This window comes from Lampetra planeri, chromosome 30, assembly GCF_965212315.1.
Source record: "Lampetra planeri chromosome 30, kcLamPlan1.2.h2, whole genome shotgun sequence".
In the NCBI taxonomy this organism is placed as follows: Eukaryota; Metazoa; Chordata; class Hyperoartia; order Petromyzontiformes; family Petromyzontidae; genus Lampetra; species Lampetra planeri.
This window is the reverse complement of record NC_136136.1, coordinates 10705611-10728078: the sequence shown is the minus strand read 5'-3', so window position 1 is coordinate 10728078 and position 22468 is coordinate 10705611. Positions and strand designations below refer to the sequence as shown.

Genomic DNA, 22468 nt, shown 5'->3' with positions numbered 1-22468 from the left:
GCATGGCTCCGTTATGGCGGAGGTTAGCGCAGTCCCGCTTCTTGCGCTCTCCTCCGAGCCCATTTAAAAACAGTTGACAATTCAATGTCTGCAGATGCCGATTTCTTGCGAGGAATGATCAAAGCATGCCATCTGCTTGCAAAGTGGACAGCAAAGACCATGTAAAGACCATCATTCGTGAGAGTAGATATTATACTGGTTTTTCCAATGCCATAGCCTCAACCACAGAATGTTTTTTTTTCATTCCCCGCAATAAGATTGTAATTTATTAATAACTGTGATTACTTATCCTGAAAGAAGTATTGAGTCTTAATGTGCTCTCACCAGGGTAAATAATGGACAATGAATAATTGAGATTGGTATAGTTTCCATACATATTAGCTCCACGTATTAAGACATGTTTGCAAGGCAGCGTGGCCTACATTACACAGGATGTCAACACAGACGCATAATGTCACGTAATTACGGGCTAATATGGCTAAACCAGTATATTCTTAATGTCATGAAAATCAAACTCATTTTTACGCTAAAATGTTGCACTGAAGCCCAGACTCCTCAAACTGAATTTCAAGCCTTTGATCTTGATAAGTGAAAGATGAATTTAAATTGCCTTTGCTAGTCCACTACTGGATGAAGGTCTCTTTGACCATATTTCACCACACTGTTTGTTGAGAGTTGGTGAAGGTGGTGCCCAGGACCGGTTCAACTATCACTCAGATATCACTCAGATTTACTTTTCACTGGTGTTAGCCTCGGCCTGGAATCAAACTCGTGATATTCACAGTGCAGTGCGCTACTCCATCCCATGCTGGAGTTATATTGATTCATTATTTTTAGGAACGTAGTGGTCCCTTGCAGGGTTATAATGCTGGTATCACTACAAAATGGTTTTTCCCAGTAGTTGGCATTACGTGTATTGAGAATACAGCACTTGCAGACCTCATCCTACCCTGGTTTATATATTTTCTCTTGGATTTAAACGGATGCCCCTTGCCATGGGAATATGGAATATCCACCTCTTCTGGCTGAAGACCTTTGCTGGTGATGAGCACCACTGAACAGCATCCCGTGCATGTGGATACGTTGGCCCCTTTTGGGGGAAAATGAGCAAATGTCTGGATGGGTTTAGTCTGCTTATTTTTTGTCTAGGCCAAATGACCTGGACCTAAATAGTCAATTAACTCAGCCATTGATTGCCTCAGAATGACCTAATCAAGTATGATTATTTGAAGCGCTTTGTGGATTAGGGCTATTAATCAAGCCTCTCAGTGTGCATATATTTCTTCCGCTATCCTTCGCCACTCTGGTGGAAAACCGCAAGGTCTCGCCCTCATGGCCACGCCGCTGCTGCTCCCCGGTGAGCTGTCGTTCGGCCTGCATCGATGTCACAGGCGGCCTGCCCCTGCTCGCTGTGGACGTGCAGACTCATCGGTCTTGGCCATGTCTGCTCTACGCCTCAAGCAGCCCTAACGTGATAAGCAAACAAAACAGGCCTCCCTCGCGCTCGTTAATTTACAATCCGTAATTGATTTGCGGATTAGGCCACGTGATGATCTAGGCCAAATGTCTGTCATAAGGCCCTCCAACACCCGACATAGCCAAACAAATTATACTGTCACGCGGTGTACAAACGTTTGACAACGCGCCAGTTATTATGGTTTGCCGTGCACACCGCGAGTTGATGAACAACTCTCACGACAATTTTTTTGTGATTTTGATGAACGACGTTTCGCTTGAAATTTCGTCGAGCATCTTCAGGAAAAGTCCAAGAAGTCAGAATATATCATTGTGGCCAAACCCTGAAGTCCATTATGACTTTACGCATCGTAACATTGGCCGTGGAAAACTGAGGCGATCGTGAAATTACGTTTCCCGTGAAACAAAATGTGGATCGCCCATGGGTTCGATGTCCGCCCGGTATCGCTGTAGTTAAGCCCACGGCAACTCACCCCCATGGAGCGAGAGGGCACGACGGCCTTTAGAATCAATCGGGAGCATGGGGCTGGGGCTGCAGGCCTGCCTGGGTGGCTAGACAGGTGTCGGCAGGAGTGCCGGGCCCTGGCCGTGATTGATGGTGTCCAGGGCCGGGCCCAAATGGCAACGTCAATACAATTAATCTGGAGGCAGGAGCAAGGGGGCGTCGTGGAGATGGAGCCTCGTAATCAGCCTGTCACGATGAGAGTGAGGATGTCCACCCCCCTCTCCACCACCGCCGGTGGGGAGCGATAACTGTGTCTGTCTGTGCGGCTGACTGCCCGCCCACTCTCCTGTCCATTTATCGCTCAGTTATATCTGTTTGACTGTCTGTCCGGTTTTGCCCTGATGACCCTTGCCCTCCGTCTTCCTGCGTGCGTTTGTATGTCAATGTGCGCGTATTTGTCTCAGGGTGTGAGTCTGCTCTTTGTGAGTCGTTCGTTTGTCCGTGCACGTGCGTGCGGGGGAGAGGGACGGCTTACACACTGCGCTATAATTGCTGTTCCATCCCGAGTCATTTCTGCATCAAGTGGTATCGGAACTTGTACTGAGCCTGCCCTAGGTTGACTCAGCCATGAACACGAGTACCTCCCGTGTGTGTGCCGGCCTTCTCACGTGCTCGCTAGCAGCACTTTCCTCAAGAGCCTGGTATAGGCTATACGGGGATCTTTGTCATTGCACGTAAGTCTCTGCGGATCTGTCGGTGTGCTTTCGTACAGTCCTGGTATTTGTGTGCCTCTGTCGATTTGTCTTCAAGACTGCTTGGCCTGCCTCCCTGCCTGCCTGTATTTTTGGCTATCTATCTCCCTGCATTATCCACTCAGGGTAAAACCATCCGAGCCTGATCTGACTTTACAGTGAGCTACATGGTAAATATACCCTCATGTACCCGTATACATTCTTTTTAAAGTTTATAATTGAACGAAGACTCTGGCCCTTCCCTTCGTCCACGAGGTGCGGTCTTTATTCCACGGCACGGGTCCGCACCTTCGTTCTCGCTCTCTCCCGCAACGCCCCCGAACTCCGCCTCTCGCTCCTTCTTGCAAACTCTTCCTGGCTCCGCTCCTCATCGCACTCCGACTCCACCAAACATCGCCTCTCTTACCCTCACCTGGCCTAAGCGTCCCACCTGACGCTCACCCAACCCTCCAGCTCTTGTCTCTTCTGAACGTTCCGGCCAATCCCCTTGCTCCCCGCACCCCTAACCAATCAAGAGATTGGAGTATTTGCTCCAGCCTTCTTGATCACTCTAGTCCCAGGGATCGTGTGGGACAATCACTACATGTTTATCCATTCATCCTTCCACCCATATATCCATATCATATACATTTATTCTGTCAAACTACCTACCAGTGAGGAGAGATTGTGTTTTTGTGCATACGTGTGTGTGTTTATCCGTGTAGGGGGGATCGGTAGCTGCGTTACGAAACGGACGACCCGAGTTCGATTCGGCCAACACCGGTGACGATTATCTGAACCGGTACTGGGCCTCCTCTAGGTCGAGTCAGCCTCAAATGAGTATCTGGTACGGTGTGTAGCCACTTGGGGAGACAAAGTCGGCCAGGCGTGGTGCTGGCCACCCACCCCCTCGTGTGCCATGCCGGCCTGCATACAGGTGCTTGCTAACAGCGCTTGCCCCAACAGTCTGCTCAGGCTACATGGGGGATCTTTGTCTTTGTTTATCCCTGTAGGCACTAGTGACGTAGTGGGTAGCGCATTGCGCCACAAACCCACCGTGAGTGGTGGATATTAGAACCAGTCCTCGTCCCCTGCTTGTTTGACGAAGCTTTAAGTGAGTATCTGGTCTGGCGTTTAAACGTCAGCACAGATCACACCATCTCCTTGTGTGCCGTGCCAACTCGCCACCGTGCCACACCATGGTGGCGAGATGTTAACTACTTCCCCTGGTATACAGGAGGTCGTAGGTTCAATACCGACCCTGATGCCTGTAAGTCTGGAGTTTGCACGTTCTCCCCAGCATGAGTATTTGGCTGCTATAAACGTCCACACGATAAGCCACTTTTCTGCGCTATCATTTGTGTGGTGGCTTCCGGTAAACGAACAATACTTTAGCTTATAGTCGTTAAATTGGTGCTCAAGATCAAGTTGATTTTGTTGATCCAGGTGAGAACTCCAGAGACCAGAACGGAGTCTCCATTTGCAAGAGTGACCTGGGTCACCGACATGAAAGAAGCAACAACAACTAAGAAAATAAAGTTAGAGAGGTGAAAATGTGATTTTTTTAAATCAGAGCCAAAACAACTGCGTCTGGAGAATATCGCACGAACGTAAATAAATTGTTAATTAATACATCCCCTGGAGCGAGAGTTGGCTCGGGAAATTTTTTTTCAAACTGATCACGGCACACTTACAGTGAAGGTACAGGGACAGTGAACAGATTTCGGTTGACTCATGCAGAGCTGCTGCTCTATTCAAGACCCGGAGCAAGAGGAGAGACTCACCATTCTGGCAAGTCGCCCGATGAAGCTGGATGCAATTACCAGCGAAACGTCGTACTCGAATTTTAAATGATGTTGATTCACTCTTCAACACACCGGTGGGCTACAGAAATGAATTAGTTTGTCCTTTGTAAACGTGATACATTTGTTTACTGTTTGGCCGTGTCGGGTGGTGGAGGGTTACGACACATTTATGAATAACGCGATCTAACCACCCAAAACCATTATTATGAATAATATTGGTCGCAAAAGCCTACGTGTTAAACGGGGATGTACGGGTCAACGGCAATTGCAAGTGAAGTTATCATAAACCCACGGTCAACTGGCTGTGCGTGTGGGCACACACGCACGGCCATTTAGAGGCTAAGCGGAGGATCTGCGTTGCCCTCCGTCGGGTCCCCAGTTCTCTGACTGCGCACATCACCCGTGGCAGTTGGCATCTTAGACCGGATGCGAGCCTCCAATAGGTCTACTCAGATTAAAACATGGCTGGTGCAGTGTGTGCCACCGTATGTACTGGGGAGACATGAATGTTGAACTTTTTTCGCACCGTACGTAGCCAACCATGCTAATCGGAGGGTGCAGTTGAGTGTGTGCGCTGTTGGTCTCTCCACGCCCTTGTCCAAGTCCTCTGTAAGCTCCCCTGGTCATAGGGTTATTTGACCATACTTCACCACGCTGGCCGGTGCCGGCTGCTGAACAGGGAGCCCGGCACCGGTTCAGATATCACTCGCCACTGATGCTAGCCGTGGGCGGGAATGAAACTCAGGGCGCCGGGTTCAAGCTGCAGTGCATTAACCATTGCACCTCTGGTGCACCTCGATATGGCCTTAATAGATGCTCGCAAACAGCACTTGTTGTGTCTGGTAGTCTGCGTGGCCTCCGAAAGGGGATCTCTGTCTTTTGTTTGATACGGAGGGGGGTTAGCACATTGCTCACGATTCACTCGGTGATGTGTCTTATGTTGTGAATTCAAGGTTACTGCTTAAATATGCATTACAGTACATACGTATATATATAAACAAAAACTAAAGTTAATTGGCAGATCTGGTCTAAGCGATGGCAAATATCGTTCTCGGAATTCGTCTCTGGAAGACAGCGGTGGGGAAGCGCGTGAGTGCATTGTGACAAGCGGTGACACCTCCACGCTACCTGAACTTCAAGTGCCTCTTTATCTCTGTAGTCGGCTATCTCACGTGGACATCAAAGTTTGAAAAAAAAACGGTCGGCTGCGCTTTTGTGTAGCAGCTGGCGACAACGAGGACCTTCTCAGACGAACGCGTGCGAGTGCCGTTCACGGAATTTTTTTTATTGTTTTCTTTTTAGGGGTCCGTTAACTTTCATTGGCCAGCCTGGGCTGCCGTGCGTCTGCGCAATGCCATTAGCAACCGCGGAGCGAGAGAGTCGGCGTGGGGTTCATGCGAACGTATTGGCGGCGGTGCACCGGTGGTGCGCGGTGTCGAAAAAAACGAGAATCAAAATGTTTTTTTACAATCATTATTTATTTTCACGAGATTTTCAACCCCGGTCAGGAAACCTCGCGTCAAAATCAGTGCTCGTGATGTCGAAGCGCTCGCAAGACGAATGCTTACACGAGCGGCTGAACACGACGAAGACGCTGCACAATCTGTTGCCGTTTCGCAGCAGCACCCAGCCTGATGACGATCGGTTGGCTCCGTGTTCCAAAGGCGGCGAGATTTGACTCCTCGTGCCCGAGACTTGGTCCGGACGCTTCCTCGATTCATTTCCGGAATCGTTTCTTGGCGGACGGTGGCATCAAAAGATTACGACTCGTCGTGGTGTCACCACCACCAACACGTTCCAATGGGAAAGCGGCTGCTGCATCTCAGGGCAACTTCTGATGGAGAGTCGGCAGCTCACTCGAGGGCGACACAGCGACATCGTCACACTGATTCTAGATTTGAAGTTTTCGTGACTGCAAGGGTCCATACTCTTTGTTTTTTTCGGTAAAGTCAGTAATTTTGCTGTGACGGTCCCACCTGAAGACGGAAGCGTGTGTTGCCTCCGAAACGTCGTGATTTAATTTATTTTTCTTTTTATTTTTACCTACGTGACTTTACCGAAAAAACCAAAGAGTATCGTCAGACTGGTTTACGAGGACCGGTGTGTTGTGATGCTGCACCAGTGTACTGCCAATACATCCATATCCAGTATTGGCCGCCGGCATAGGACTGGGAGGTTGCCATGGAGCCAGTGGTTTGCTCCCCGTGCTGCGAACCTGATGATGTGAGCTTGATTTCCGGCCTCGGTGAAAGTCAAGGGGCCCAGTGATACCTGAGGTGGTCCTTTGGCCCAGAGCTTTACCAAACCCGCTGTGAGCAGCCTGGTGAGGCATACTCTTAGGTTTTTTCGGTAAAGTCACGTAGGTAAAATAATAATAATAAAATAAAATAATAAATGAAAAATAACTAAATTAAATCGCGACGTTTCGGAGGCAAACACAAGCCTCCGTCTTCAGGTTGGACCGTCACAGCTAAATTTACTGTATCAATTTAGCTGTGATGGTCCCACCTGAAGACGGAGACTTGTGTTGCCTCCGAAACGTCACGATTTAATTTAGTTATTTTTCATTTATTATTTTATTGTATTATTATTTTTTTACCTACGTGACTTTACCGAAAAAACCTAAGCATATGAATCCATGCAGTCACGAAAGCTTCAAATCTAGAACTGGTGAGGCGTCTTCACACCACATGACAAGGTGTGGGGTGGCCTTCATCCAGCAGTGTATTGACAACAGGGGATGTGAATTGTGATTGTTATCACTTTACAATTGTCACTGGTGTGTGTTTTGCCGCAGTGCCGATTTGCACGTTTGATTCTAACCGCGGTGAGTTTCTGCGGGTAATTAAAGTGCGTGGTTTGCTGTAAAGTGGGCCACAAAGAAGCGTGTGACATGATATGGCCGGCTGCTTATAACATTGCCCGAGTCCCCCGTTTGAAAACAATACCAGCGACGCAATTGTGCGAGAGCGATAATGCAAAACTGTCTGCGTAAAGGTGTCGTGACATCTTTGCCTTGCATGGTCATGTCGCTCTCAAGAAAAATGCTCGTGGTCCTTTGAGGTTAAGTGTCAATCGGTGGACCCCCCCCTGGCCGCTAGGGTAACGAGTGAGAGTACACACAACAACAATGGTGTGCTTGACACCACACAGCACACATGGGCAACCGTGGTCATCCAGAGGGACGCAATGCCCCGATGCACAAATAGGAAGGAGACATCACAGTGACACAACTCAGCTGCTCCTGACGCGGTTGTCTGGGCGGCTTAACCACCTGCATGTGAAATCGACATCAGCAGCCGTACGAAAGAAGAAGCGAATGCGAAACGCGCCTCTTCTATTTGTTAATAACGTTGGGCCACGTGCTCTCAGCGAGCACCTATTTAGGCAGGCATGGCACGTGAGTTGGTGATGGGTGCTGATATCGGTCGCAGCCACCAACTTTAGTCTCCACGTCCGATGGCCACAAACCACACGAGGCTGGCGCTTAAGGCTGAGTTGACCTGGGGGACGGCCAGGTTCGAACACCGATTGCCACGACTGCTGTCAATGCACGTTTTATTAAACGTGCATTACGCTGTTCCACGCGTGCGCAACAGCCCCCTTTTGTAACTCCACTGCTGGACCATGGCCTTCCACCGCGTCGCGTGTGTCCTGGGGATGATTGGGCCATGCTCCAGCACGCTGCTCAGCGCGGCGTGCTGAACCTGGGGGCGGCGCAGTGCAAGTCGAGCACAGCGATGAGGTCACGCCGCACGCCTCGTGTCCCCCGTACATGTTCACGGCACCACAGAGTTCATCATGCATGAAGAATTGCAGGTGCGTGCGCGTGCGCGTGGTTAGCGCGCTACGCTACGAAACCAGGTGACCCGATTCCCGTTCCTGGGTCAATACCAGTGACGGTAATCTGAATAGACCCTGGGCTTCCCCTAGGTCGACTCAGCCGCAAATGAGTACCTGGCACGGTGTGCAAACATCGCAACTCGGGAGACAAAGGCGGCCGGGCGTGGCGCTGTCCACCCACTCCCTCGTGTGCTGTGCCGGCCTTCATAGGTGCTCTCTAACAGCACTTGCCTCAACAGGCTGTACGGGGATCTTTGATCTTTGTGCACGCACGAGCTCATGGAGCCTGCTCGAGCGCATGTGCAGAAAGCCTGTGGCATGTGCGCGCGTGCGCGTGGTGGTGCGCGCGTGCACGTGCGTGTTCGCGTCCGCGGGGTGTTCGGTGTGAGAACAGTGGGGCAGCGGTTCACGCGCTGCACCACGAGCCCGGCCACCCCGAGTTTGATTCCCTCCAACGACCAATAACAATGGCGAATATCTGAACTGGTCCCGTCGTGCCCTCCTCTAGGTCGACTCAGCCTTAAATGAGTACCTGGTGCGGTGTGTAAACATCAGCACTGAGGAGACAGAGGCAGCCGGGCGTGGTGCTGTCCACCCACCCCCTCTTGTGTCACACGTGGGCTTCATAGGTTGCCGCTCGATAATGGCACTCGCCCCAACAGTCTATTAAAGGCTATACTGGGGGAGTCTTTGCCCGTGGGATGCTCGTTGCAGATAGCAAAATTGCACCGTTAATGCCCCGCTCCTGCATTTGTGGCTCCGGTGCCACCACCGCCGCTACCGCGCTGTGAGGACGTCATCGCGACTCCCGCGGGCAGTGGCAGCTGCTGTGCATCTGCCTGGCTCCTCGGTGCCCCTCCTCGCTGCCTGTCGATCGCGCCCGCGAGTCGAGAGGCAGCGAGTCGAACGCGAGGGCGCCAACGCTCTCGTGGTTCTGGACTGAGCCGCCGCCGGCTCCGGGGCGAACCATGCAAATTCCAAATATACAGGCGTCAGGGTCGGTCTCGAACCCAGGAGCTATTGTGTACGAGGCGAGGTAGTTAACATCTCGCCACCGCGCCGCTGGAGTGAGGCCATGGTTTTGTGTGTGCGTGCTTGGGCTCGTGGCGTGCTCGTTTGCGCCCTTACTCACTTCCACAATTAGCCGCGAATTCTTGGCGTTCATTCGCTATTGAATCGACTGTCTGCGATAACTCACGTTTATATGAAGCACGAAATTGGGGCCGATATGATTTCCGCGCTTGTGTTATGTACATTTTCGACTCTGAATTTGTATCTGCAATTGTATCTCAATCGTGTCGGCAGTTCCCACAAGTGAGGTGATGGAAACATCCTTTTGGAACCTTTAATCTATCTTTAATTTTCAATTTTTTTTATTAATGTATTACACGAAAGGCATGTCGAGCGTGAATTCACTTTGATCGTTGTGTTGTTGACGACGATAGAATTTGCACGGAAGCATAGTTTTGTATTTTCTGTTTGCAAAATAATTTTCGCTCGCTTCACTCGTCCAGAGTTTCACGGACATTTAAGCCCTGCCCCCCCTTGCTGAAAGTGCATGTGGTCTCAATGTACTCTTGCCTGCTTTAGATAAAGGATTGTTGTTTGGCCTTCAAATGATTTGAACCTATACGTCTTCCTTTCGATGCCTGTCCATTCTGCGGGTGTTGAGTGCAAATAAAAATACTCAAATCACTCTCAAATATGCACAGTGTGAAATATGTACAAAAAAAATCGGGACCGTATAATCTGGTTCGAATCAGCGGAGTTTACGTATAGTTATGTTGGATCGATTACACATGTTAGGAATTGATTTGAATTGTGTGGTACAAGTGACTGTTCCTGATTACAATTGATGCAGACTATTCGAAAATGATGTGTGTGTTCATAAGGGGCAATGGTGGCATAGGGGTCAGTGCACTGTGCCACGGACCCTGAAAACCTGAGTTCCATTTCGGACCACGACTAACATGAGTGGCGATTATCTGCACCGGTTCTGGGCCTCACCACCTCCGTCGACTCAGCCTTACACGAGTAGCCTAGTTCCTGGTGTGGTGCGTAAAACATCAGCACTACGGAAGCAAAGCGGCTGGGTGTGGTTGCTGGTCACGTCACACTCAATACCACCACTTTACCCACCATTCTTTGACTTCAGTTTTGAAGAGGGGTTGTGGAAAACGGTTTCGACTCCGATGCTATTGTCCCAGCATCCAAGGCTCGAGTCCTGGCCAGTGCGCATCATCAGTGGAGCCGACGCCTAAATCTCTCCTGGTCCTCCTCTCGGTCAGCTTAGCCTTAAATTACTACCTTGTGCAAATGTGTTGCACATCGCAACCGGGGGTCTGGTCCCGGCCACAACTCCCCTTTCACCTGTGTAGCGTGCCGGAGTGAATAGGGGCTCGCTAAAGGCACCTGACTCAATTCACCCCGCGAGATATGAACCTTCGTGTTTGTGTGTGGCAGGTTTGTGAGTGCATTGGTTCCTATGTCCAGAGGTCACAGGTTAAATTGCAACCGTAGCCCTCTTGATAACATGTGGCAGAGGAATGATCAAGTGAAGTGCACTCTCTGCTCTTCCCTGCAATTTGAAATATTACCCACATCGCAGTAGCTCCACAGGATACTGCGCATACCGTGGAAGAGCAAGCAGGCGCTACCGACATCCTGGCTTCCAATCTATGGCTTTCACCCAAATTCTCCAAATGTAATGAAGTTAAACGTCTTTGATAATAGGTGTTTCCCCTTTTATCTGGCAACAAAACAGGTGTTAAGTTGTTAAAACACCAAACTGAAACCTTTTACAAGGAATCATGTCTGCATTAACCACAATACTTGTGGTCAAAATGCAAACAAAAAACATACTCTGATAATAAACGTCTTTGCCTGGTAAACAACAATTCATCGTACTAATTTACAGCCCTTTGCTATTCCATTACTGTATGATGGTCTCCCCCGTGTTGTGTCGGCCACTGGGGTTTGTGTGACGTCATCTTCCTCGCCTGGTGTGCAGGAGGTTGGGGGTTCGATCCCAACCCTGACGCCTGCTGCTATAAATTTGGAGTTTGCGTGTCTCTCTCCCCGTGGTCGTGTGGATTTTTTTCCTCCGATTCCTCCGGTTTTTCCCTTCACAATTAGAAGAGCACGCGTATTTGTTTGCTATAAATGTCCACACGATGAGCCACTTCGTCGAGCTGTCATTTGTGGCCAGGTCGCTTCTGAAAAAGCAGCTAATAGCTCAGTGGACTTTACCTGGTAAGATTTAAAAAAATTCTAGTTTAGTTTTATTTGAATATTTGTAAGCGATTTATAAACCTTCCTATACTTTGCACTCCGATCGAGTTTTTGTATTGTTCGTTGTTGTAAAGTTATGACTCGCCCGTTTACTGGACATCTTTGAAAAAGAGCTTCATAGCTCATCAGATTCCTAAATAAAGATTCTGATTTTGATTCTGGGTCAGTGCTGGTTGGTCAAAGGGAGGAGCTCGCATGCCACTCGCCATCAAGGTTAGCCCTGGCGGGGAATCTCGCTGAGGTGTCTGGGTTCCTTTGTGCCATGTGTGCTAACCACTGCAAAACCACTGGTCCAGCACACAATTACAAATATTTAATTAGACTTTGCTTTCGTGAGTAGGACTGAATGTTAATGGAGCTGGAGCAACCACAAGCCTGCAGAGAATGCACAAAACAAAGACAAAGATCCCCCGTATAGCCTTAAGACTGTTGGTGCAAGAGCTATTTGCGAGCACCTATGAAGGCCGGGACAGTACACGAGCAGGTGGGTGGCCAACACCACACCCGGCCGCCTTTGTCTTCCTAGTAGCGATGTTTACACACCATACCAGGTACTCAGTCGACCTAGGGGAGTCCCAGGACTGATTCAGATAATCATCACTGGTGTTGACCGTGGGCGGGCATGGAACTCGGGTCGACGGGTTCGCAGTGGAGCACGCTAACCGTTACACTACCGCTCCACCACACACTATATGACTTCTCTCTCAATTCGGCACAGATTTTACCCTCGAATTAATAGTTTTGCCTATTTTATTTTATTCATTCGCACTTTTTATTATTATATTTCCCTACTCTGTAGCATAAGTATATCCATTTCACTTGTATTCATCCAAATACTCTTTTGCAACAATAAGAAACCTGTTTTCCCATTGGGGTTTTCACCTGGTTTGAAAATAAATCGATACATCTTTCAATCTGGTCACATTCTACATCTGTCCGGTGTCGGTAAAAAGCGGGGATGAAAGAGTGGCAAAATAGGGGAGCTTCACGAAGGGACAACCGTGAGAGAGATGGAGCCATGAGACCAGCGTATGTGGGATGGCAAAGATGAACATTGACTGCTCAGGAACTTGGATAACGTCAGCAGAGAGGGAGGCAGCCTTCGCCCGGATAGTGGATTGAAAATGGCAGGCGACAGTGACGTTATACGCATATATGTACACATCGCTCACTCGTTAATAATTTAACCGCGGCCTTCGCATACGAAGGGACAGTTCGGCTCCTGTTGACGTTTACTCGTAACAGGGGGCGGGCAGCCCTTTCGGACGTCTAAAAGATTCCTCGCCTGCCCTTGAGGAGTGGCTGATGCGAGTGTATCGAAACTTTTCCTGTCACCGGCAATCTGCCGCAGGGAGCCTGATCTCCGGGCAGCTTCCGCTAAAAAATGTATTCCCCCGTAGCGATGCGCGCCGCTCGCAATGATTAGCGAGCGGTGTCGGGCCTGCCAATTTCTGCTTGTCCCAAATACTGGGAGCTATTTTAGTTATGGAAATTTAAGTCTTCCCTGAACCATTTTTTGGGGGTCTATTTTCAAATTTATAATTCAGCAGCCCTGGAGGCAGGCTTTCAAGGACCTCACTGCACATCATCCCCCCCCCCCTTCACCCCATTTTACACCAACCCTCCCCAGGACCCCCCACCATCACCCCTCTTCTCTCACCCCATCTCTTCTCTGCCCCCCCCCCGCACCCCACTTTGCCTGGGGGAGGCCTGCAGTGGGAAGAAGCCCTAAGACAATGGAATGTTGATAATGCACCCAAATGTTACGGAAATGACAACGGCAGGCTTTTGCCTTGCATGAATTATATATGGCTGTTGATGTTCAGGTAATGGGTCTTTGTGATGGCTCAGAAAAGCTCTAACTGGAGTGAGCGGGAAATCAGAGAGGCCCCTGTATTCATTTCCCTCTAGAGGTCCGCGCTTAGAGCTGCGAGCGTGCACATGCTAGTGCGCGCGCGTGTGGGCGTGCGTGCACGCACGAAAGTGCATGCATGTCCCACGCGCGTGTGTACACACTCGCGGGGAGCGAGCGAACGGCACTTACCCCGACAGTCTGTTACGGCTATACCGGGGATCTTTGTCTTTGTACACGCTTGTCAGCGTCAAATGTGCTCTGGTCCCGGTGCCTCAAGTAACAATTTCTGGCCACGTACATCACCAGCGGCGTTTAACAATATTAACTTCATTTTGTAATTCGGCGCCACCGCACAATATTCACTCGCTCTCGAAGAGACAGAAAGACTCTAAACTAAAAAAATGTTTTTACCAGGTAAGGCCCCACTGAGCTGTATAGATATTTTTCAGAAGCGACCTGGCCACAATTGATAGCTCACCGAAGTGGCTTATCATGTGGACATTTATAGCAGCCAAATACTATAAACGCATGCTTCTAAAGGTGGAGGGAAAAACCGGAGGACTCGGAGAAAAATCCACGCGACCACGGGGATAGAGACACGCAAACTCCAAATATACAGCAGGCGTCAGGGTCGGGATCGAACCCACGACCTCCTTCATACCAGGCGTGGGAGTTAACATCTCACCACCGCGACTCAGAGACGCATGGAGGAACCACAGACAAAAACGGAGGTAGCCACGTGATGAGTCGGCACCAACAATTGCCCAAGATCTGTGGTCCTCTCTAGATATGAAGGTGTTATCGGACCAATTAATAAGTGTTTACATTTTGGAGGAAACCAAAGCCCCCTGAAAAAACAACTCCACGAGTGTCAGGGAGAAACGCTCGATCTCCATCCAGACGGAACAGCTGGAGTACACGTTTCTGCTGTATGAACATCTCCTGGCAAGTGTCTGAACTTGGCCTCTCCCCGATGTTAAATGGGACGACATTGTATGCACGGTGCATAGTGTCGACAAACATCAGGACTGTGGAGACTTGCAGCCAGGCATGTGTCGTATTGACCGTAACACCCCCTGGTTTGTCAATGTAGCAGTAATAGGTGCTCAGTAGCCACATATGCTTTCCTAAGAGTCTGTACAGGCAAACTTGGGTTCTCACGTATATGTGAATAGGTGTAGGCGTTTGTGGGCGTGGGGTGTTGGCCCTACCACCCACTCTTGTAATCCAAATGAAACAAATTATTTGGTGACATTGCGTTGGCAGTGGGGTGCAAATACAGGGACTCCTCTACTTAAGAACGAGTTAGGTTCAGAGGTCTGTTCATAAGTAGATTTGTTCGTAAGTCCAACTTTCCAAACACGTTGTACAGCATGTACACTAAACACGGGGAATGGCTTTAAAAGTTGTATAATCTCCTGGAACTGCCACTGGTTCGTCATGTTCTTCAGATGTAGATGCCACTGGTTCTTCACGTTCTGCAGATGTAGATGCCACTGGTTCTTCACGTTCTGCAGATGTAGATGCCACTGGTTCTTCACGTTCTGCAGATGTAGATGCCACTGGTTCTTCATGTTCTGCAGATGTAGAATGCCACTGGTGCTTCATGTTCTGCAGATGTAGAATGCCACTGGTTCTTCACGTTCTGCAGATGTAGATGCCACTGGTTCTCCACATTCTGCAGATGTAGATGCCACTGGTTCTTCCCGTTCTGCAGATGTAAATACCACTGGTTCTTCACGTTCTGCAGATGTAGATGTCACTGGTTCTTCATGTTCTGCAGATGTAGAATGCCACTGGTTCTTCACGTTCTGCAGATGTAGATGCCACTGGTTCTTTACGTTCTGCAGATGTAGATGCCACTGGTTCTTCACGTTCTGCAGATGTAGATGCCACCACCGCCATCTATTGTGTGGCAGTTGAACTTACGACTCTCGATCTGAACAGGCAACTGGACATACCGACAGGTTTGTTCGTATCTCTGAAAGTGCGTAAGTCAAATGTTCGTAAGTAGAGGAGACCCTAAAAGACATCACATACAGAAGCTGGAGAGGTAGAGGTCACGCTCGTATTCCGTTGGCCATAACAGGCGCCTGGCAAGAGAGCTCGATATGTAAACTGGGTTCTCAAGTGTAGCGGGGTTGATGCTTTCAGGCCGGTCCTTAATGACTGTGCATGCAAATCATCACATTAAATGGGTTTTGTCATTTCATTTGTGTTACTGCTGCCCTGAGATCACGGACAATGTTGCCCCGATTGATGCGCGACGAGCAATCATTTGCAAGGGCATTAACAGGTGTGGACCTCGTGTGGCGAAAGAGATATTTCGAGGTGCTTTCCAAAGTGTCTCTGCGACGTCATTTTCTGACGCCGTTCTCCGAGACACGGCGTGATGCACTGTGAGCTGCTGAGTTCCAAGTGGATTCTTCATCTCACAACGAGATGCCGAAAGCTGTAGAAACATTTATGAAGAATACACTGGAGCCGGTTTAATCACGAGTGGTGGCCTGGATTCGAACTCAGACTCTCAGCGGTGCTGGTTCCCTGTTCTGGCACACGCATTAGCCCCATAAATCATGCAGTCACCTCCATGGCCGGTCTTTAATGTCCACTCTACTGCAGACGGGGTAGTTTGGTAACGCCCTACGGGAATAACCGGGTGGCCACAGGACTTGAACCACTGACCCTGGCTCAGTGATGAGCAAAGACGACCAAGATGGCTACAGCGCAGAGCCTCGTCGTTTACTTGATTTCACCACGTCGAGCGCCGTTTGTATCACTCGCAGTTTTTATTGGTTGAAGTGGAAAAAAGGAAAGGGAAGATAAAAAGCGAATCCGGCATGTCGTATCGCTGCACGAATTAACGTGCGCGCAATCACGTCGCGCTAAATATTTGAACCTTGCGTCGCCGTGTAAGTGCCCGCGTCGGCGGTTGTACTGCTTAAAGCCGCTCCCTGATGGGCAACGCGTGAAATATTTACGACGAAAATGTTTCTTAAGCTCATATAGTGCGCCGTGAATTTTGCACAGTGCCGTCGCTTAGCGAGCTCATGCTCTTCTTTGTACTTTATTCAAAAACAAAAACATTCTTCAATGCGAGTTCAGCAGCGCAGTTTGCCACGACGGGCGCACCACGAGGCGCTCCCAGCTCCTTCCCTTTCACCGGGGATGAGTCGATGAGTCGGTGATGAGTCAATTAGTCGATAATGAGTCGATGAATAGATGAGTCGGTATTGAGGTTATGAGTCGATGAGTTGATGAGTAGATGAGTCGATGACATAGGGCTGTTGCTCCATTTGCGCGTCGCCACGAGATGGCTACGCTGCACGTCGGGCGGAGGGAGGCATGGCTCGCAGTGGAAGGCGACCGAGCCGCGTGCGGCTTAACGCAGATCGCGACGGTGGTTCTTGCCGTACGGGCGATGCTTGTGATGCACGGTGGCTCAGCATGCCCCCACCACTCCGCTCGTTTTCCCCTTTGTCGGAAATTTCATTCTCAGGCACAGCTGTCCGGATATTTTCTTTGGGAGCATTATCGCCATGATGATGATTATTATTATTACTGATTCGCCAAAAATTAATGACCTCCGTAAATTTCATGGGAGATGAGCTTGATCATGAAAAGCAACGTCCAAGTGAACCGACACGAAGGATGCATCCCGTCAAGTGCGTAGCACCTGGGCCGCCAATCCACGGGTGCCACTCCAAACGGTCTCGACAGGCTGCCCTCCCCCACCACACACACACCAGAGCATCACCCTCCTCTCCCATCGGGCAACAGCTGCTGACTTCCCACAACGTGCTACTGCCCCTCCTCCTATTGACTACGGACGGAGGGTGATTATGATGATTACGATGACAATTACAATGGTGATGATGATGACGATAAGGAAATGAGTCGGCCACCACTGGGGATTTACAAACGGCAGCTTTCCAATTGTGCGTCGAGAATTCTGACGACAGTGACTACTACAGTTGATGGACATTCCACATTCCTTTGGCCAGGGCCAGCTGACTCATGGATTGACCCGCTTGCTTGCTTTCTACAGAGGAACATTCCTCATATAATTGACTGTGGAGTTGTGGCCCTTACCACCTGGATTTGAGCTCGCAGCTCTTGATATGTATGTATGTTTGTACTTCTTTCACACCATACGTAGCCAACCGTGCTAATCGGAGGTGCAGGCGAAGGAGAAAAAACTAAAACACAAAAATCAGATCTCAAGAAATTAGTGTTTAATCTAGATTCAAAAGTGCTGCCTAATATCGGAAGGAAGAGCGTTCCAGACGGCCGCAGAAGCGCATCCGAAAGCGCACGATGCGGTGACCGTCTTTGTTCGATGGCTAGCCAAAATGCCGCTGCGAGGATGAATGGAGCTCGCGTAAAGGTTTATGTTCCTTGACGAGATCAGTAAGGTAATTGTGGTTCATTTGTGGCAAGCACTCTGTGTGTAATAAGTGCGACCTTATAATGGATGTAAGCGCTCCGATCACAGCACCGCCTGATCAGGACCATTCAGGCAGTTTTCGACTTATAATTCAAATTTATAATGCGCATTCCATCCTATACTTCCACGCTGTACCCTCCAATAGTATCTTTAATTTAATTGGATCTGAATTTTTTATTAAAATGTCAAATGAAAGCACAGTCGCCTACGTAGGGTGCGAAAGAAGTTAAACATGTACACATGGCATGTACGTTAAATTACATTTAAAAGTAACAGAGCAACGTAAGCACAGCAACTGCGCAAATTGTGCGTACAATTTACAAAGGGGCCCAAAATCTGAACCCTCAATACTGACCCTAACAATGTCTATCCTGAATACAAGAAGGGATTTAGATGTTTTGATTAGTTACGTTTATTTGATTCGCTACACAGATGGTCCCGTTTAGCCAGCTGCCCGGTTATTTCACCACGGGAGATCCGTGGTGTGCGTGAGCGCAGCAGCAACAGACAAAAAACATCGACACGGCAGACAACGCGTACGGCAGGCTCCTCAAGGGACATCGCGGTGCCAAGTGCTCGCGCACCTACTGCCAAAACGCAGGCGGCGGCGGCGGCGCGGAAAGACGCGTGCGCTCGGTGCAGAGACAGCACGCGACGGGGCTTACGCTCTGGCACGCCTCTCGGTGTGTACGGCGGCAATTACCGGGAGGTGCCGTCATTTCCCAGCTGCCTTTTGGCGCTCTTTTGCGTCGGCAGAGAGCGACACTCGATGCACGACGCCCGCACTCGTCGCACGCTGAAGTCCGTGCGAGTTGGGAAGGCTTTTCCCCGCGTGTCGCGATGTCTTGGCGGAGCTTGCGATTCGTCGGATTGTTGGCGGCTCCACACCGGTTGTGGGAGGGTGCCGCGTACGTGCCAACCGGTGCTTTGGGGGGGTGGGGGCGGCTGCCCCCTAAAGCGCACCACTTGCCGTAGTCGCATTGTTTGCAGGCATCTCGTATGCAAACCCATATTGAACTCATTACTCTGTAGGGTGCATTACAACATTAAGGTCAGTGTATGAGTGGGCCAGCAGTGAGTGATTCAAGTTCAGATAATGTATGGATTATTGGGCTCTTCCTTTGAATATTTCAATTGATTCAGGAACCGTAGTGTCAGATCAATTCTTGCTTAGGTGCAAACTAGGGGAAGGGTTCAGGGCTTTGAGAGAAAACAAGCCGGCAAGGCAGTATGTGGAGAGAGCCTCGTTTTTGTGAGGGTGGTTGTCAATACAAATGCCCTGTGTGCACTCAAGAAACACAAACAATAGGCACATACATGGATCCCCCGTATAGCCTTAACACACTGTTGGGGCAAGTGCTGTTAGTGAGCACCTATGAAGGCCAGCACGGCACACGAGGGGGTGGGCGTCCAGCACCATGCCCGACCGCCTTTGTCTCCCTAGTGGTGATGTTTACACACTGCACCAGATACTTAGTTGAGGCTGAGTCGACCTAGGGGAAGCCGAGGACCGGTTCAGATAATCGTCATTGATGTTGGCCGTCAGCGGGAATCACACCCGGGTCGCCAGGTTCGTAACAGCGTGCTAACTGCTACACTACCGCTCCCAGCAAGATTATATATGCCTCACACAATGGGCGCGTACGACACACTGTGCGCTGGTGGAATGGGCACAAAGCAAAGCACTAAGGTCTATCTCTGCATTGCTTTAACTAAAAACATATTTGAGAAGTATTTAATTACAAATATTTTTTGTTAAAAAAATATATATCCAGATCTACACCATAATTTTGGTCATTTTCCCGCTCTGATTTGAAGCAATTATTTGAGGAATTTTACAGGTTCCGCAGGCTGATGAACACGTCTCCTTCACGAATGGAAAATTAAAGACACGAGCCACAGGGTTGCGACTGTGGCCATGTAACCCGAACAACAGAGCATGTAGTAAACCCATAGATACTTATAAATGTACATAGAGATACATTAAAGACAAGTAACAGAAGTGAGATCGTGGTCATGCAAACCAAACTATGGATCACACAAGTAAACCCACTGTGATCTGCGCTCCTTCAACGAAGGAGCAGGAACAGCAAAACGACACGAACTCTCTCTCTCTCTCTCTGTCCTGAAGCCCCCTCGTCGTCGCCGTCATGCACGATAATAGAAGACCGAGAGTGTTTGTGAAAGATGCAGATTGGCTCATTTTGGAACGCGCCGCGGAGTTTCAACTCCACGGTTCGGAAAAGCCGCGCCGTGGACGCACAACATCACGGGGCGTTTAGCGTACGGAGTTTCTAATCCCCTTTCCAATAAAAACACTCGGCCATTGCTAATGCGAGTGCCGAACGGCACTTTTCTCTGTAGCCAATGGATTTTTTCTGTGGTTTTTTTCTTCTCAATTTGGCTGTGAAGGTTTAAAACAAAAAAAGCCTAGGTACATCAAATGGCCTGCGCGCGTTCCGAAAACTAAAGTCTATACAATCCAATCGATACTGCAGATGTCATTTATTTAACCAGGTGGTCGTTAATTTAATAATCTGGCTTACAAGAGAGACATGGACTCATAGGGTACTTTTAAAATTGGGGATTAGTACTCTGTATGCATGCATTTTGAACTTCTTTCGCACAAAGCATAGCCAACCGTGCTCATCGGAGGTGCGGAAGGACAACAAACTAAACACAATTAGCAGTTCTAAAGAAATTAGTTTTCAATTAAAAAATGCACAGCCTAAGTGGCTACCTGATATCGGAAGGAAGAGCGTTCCAGACAGCCACAGAAACGCATCTGAAAGCGCACGATGCTCCGGGAGTGTCGTCTAAATCCTCGCTCGTACTGGTAGGAACCACCTGGTTCCACCAGCCCACAGGGGATTATCGTGCATCCAAAAATGGGAGGGGTGGGGCTGGGTGGAGAGGGGAGGGTGGGGAGGGTCTGGGTGAGGAGGGTGGGTAGGGGCTGGGTGGGGATGGGAGGGTGGGGAGGGGCTGGGTGGGGAGGGTGGGGCTGGGTGGGTGGTGGGAGGGGTTGGGCTGGGTGGAGAGGGGAGGGGCTGGTCACCCCGTGGTGCCCTTATAAAACTCAACGTTCAACCTACTCACACCGGCTTGTGCCCGCCCTCACAGTCGGGCATATTTGCGGAATACACCACGCCACCGTTGGCCCTGGCCATTGACCGAGCAAACCAACGTTCCTACCAGCTCCCTCCGCAGGAATGTGTTCAAATTTGGTTTCACACGGCGCCGTACATGTCAATGTATAATCCACTCTTTGGTGGTGGCTGCAGGCATTGGATCACAGCGGTTTATTCAACTTTCTCTCTCGTACCCTATGAAAATATCCCTGCCGAGTATTATGAATGCACATCACACGTTCCCCAGGACTGCTAGCTGTGCACCTGTGGCGATGGAGCATAATCACCTACATGTCTAAATAAACATCGCAAAACACGCCGGTCTTTGTACGCGAACATCTGACCCATCCATCGATATATAAGAATATATTTTAAGAATCCACTGCTGGAGGAGGACCTACACTACTCCGCGTCTGTTATCCGGGGCTGTTTCAATCATACTTCACCACGCTGGTCAGTGTGTGCTGGTGGAGGAAGGAGCAATGGACTGATTCACATACCGCTTGCCACTTCTGTCTGTCGCGGCCGCGAAAAGAACCCAATGCTTGATGGGTTCATACGCAGTGAGCGAACCACCACGCCACCGTTCCACTGCGTACGCCTAAGCATTGACCTATTTTCACGTACAGTATGCTGTTCACATGTACATCACCTGTTCAGCTCTTATGTTTGCGTGAGCCCGATGCGCCCGCAAGTGTGCTAACGAATGCGAATTCCGACAGCGCTCGCACGCGAGACATTACATTCACACGCGCGTGGTGAAGGCCAAATAATTATAAAAGTTGCACCGGTGTAATTTTAGCAACAGGAGAATGCCCAAGACATCAATAAGGCCAGTACAGATGAAGGATTATCGAATAACCCATCGATTGTTCACTTTTTTTGGTTGAGGCATATATAATCTTGCTGGAAAAAAAATTGGTTAATTATTCAACAGATGAATAGATTGATATCTCACGGAATTATAGGTCTAATTAATGTAAGGTCTAATTACTTAAAGTATCCCTACCTGCAATTGGATAATTATCTCCGAGTAAAATAATGTTATGCTAAACAGAGCCAGCCAATGTAAACATTGAATTGATTAACATTGCCCTGAACGTGCAACTACGATTGTACTCTCAAAAGAAAATATCCCAGGAAAACCTCCCCGATTCTAAAGTTTGACTCAATGTTGCTTTATTTAAACCATCCTCTGACCCCGGTGACCACAGCTTCCGTATTCAGCGTTGTTTACTCGGGTGGCCAAGGGGTCAGAGTGATTTCCACCTCCAGTTTTCACACATCCCCTGCTGTGCAAACACAAAACTATATCCTGCAAATGTTACTGTGAATGTTGTTGTTTTTAAAGTAATTTGTCCCTGCCAACTGTTGTTACTGGAAATGTATTTCATTAAAATACTTATTATGTTTGTGCACACTTTTGAATTCCATCAGTAACACA

The 22468-nt window shown here is 49.2% G+C and overlaps 1 protein-coding gene across 2 annotated transcripts in view; it reads left to right on the top strand.

Annotated features, from left to right (window-relative positions):
• Positions 1-22468, top strand: part of LOC144728964 (homeobox protein Meis1-like) — a 253698-nt gene that overhangs the window by 148686 nt on the left and 82544 nt on the right. The gene's annotated exons all lie outside the window — the stretch shown is intronic.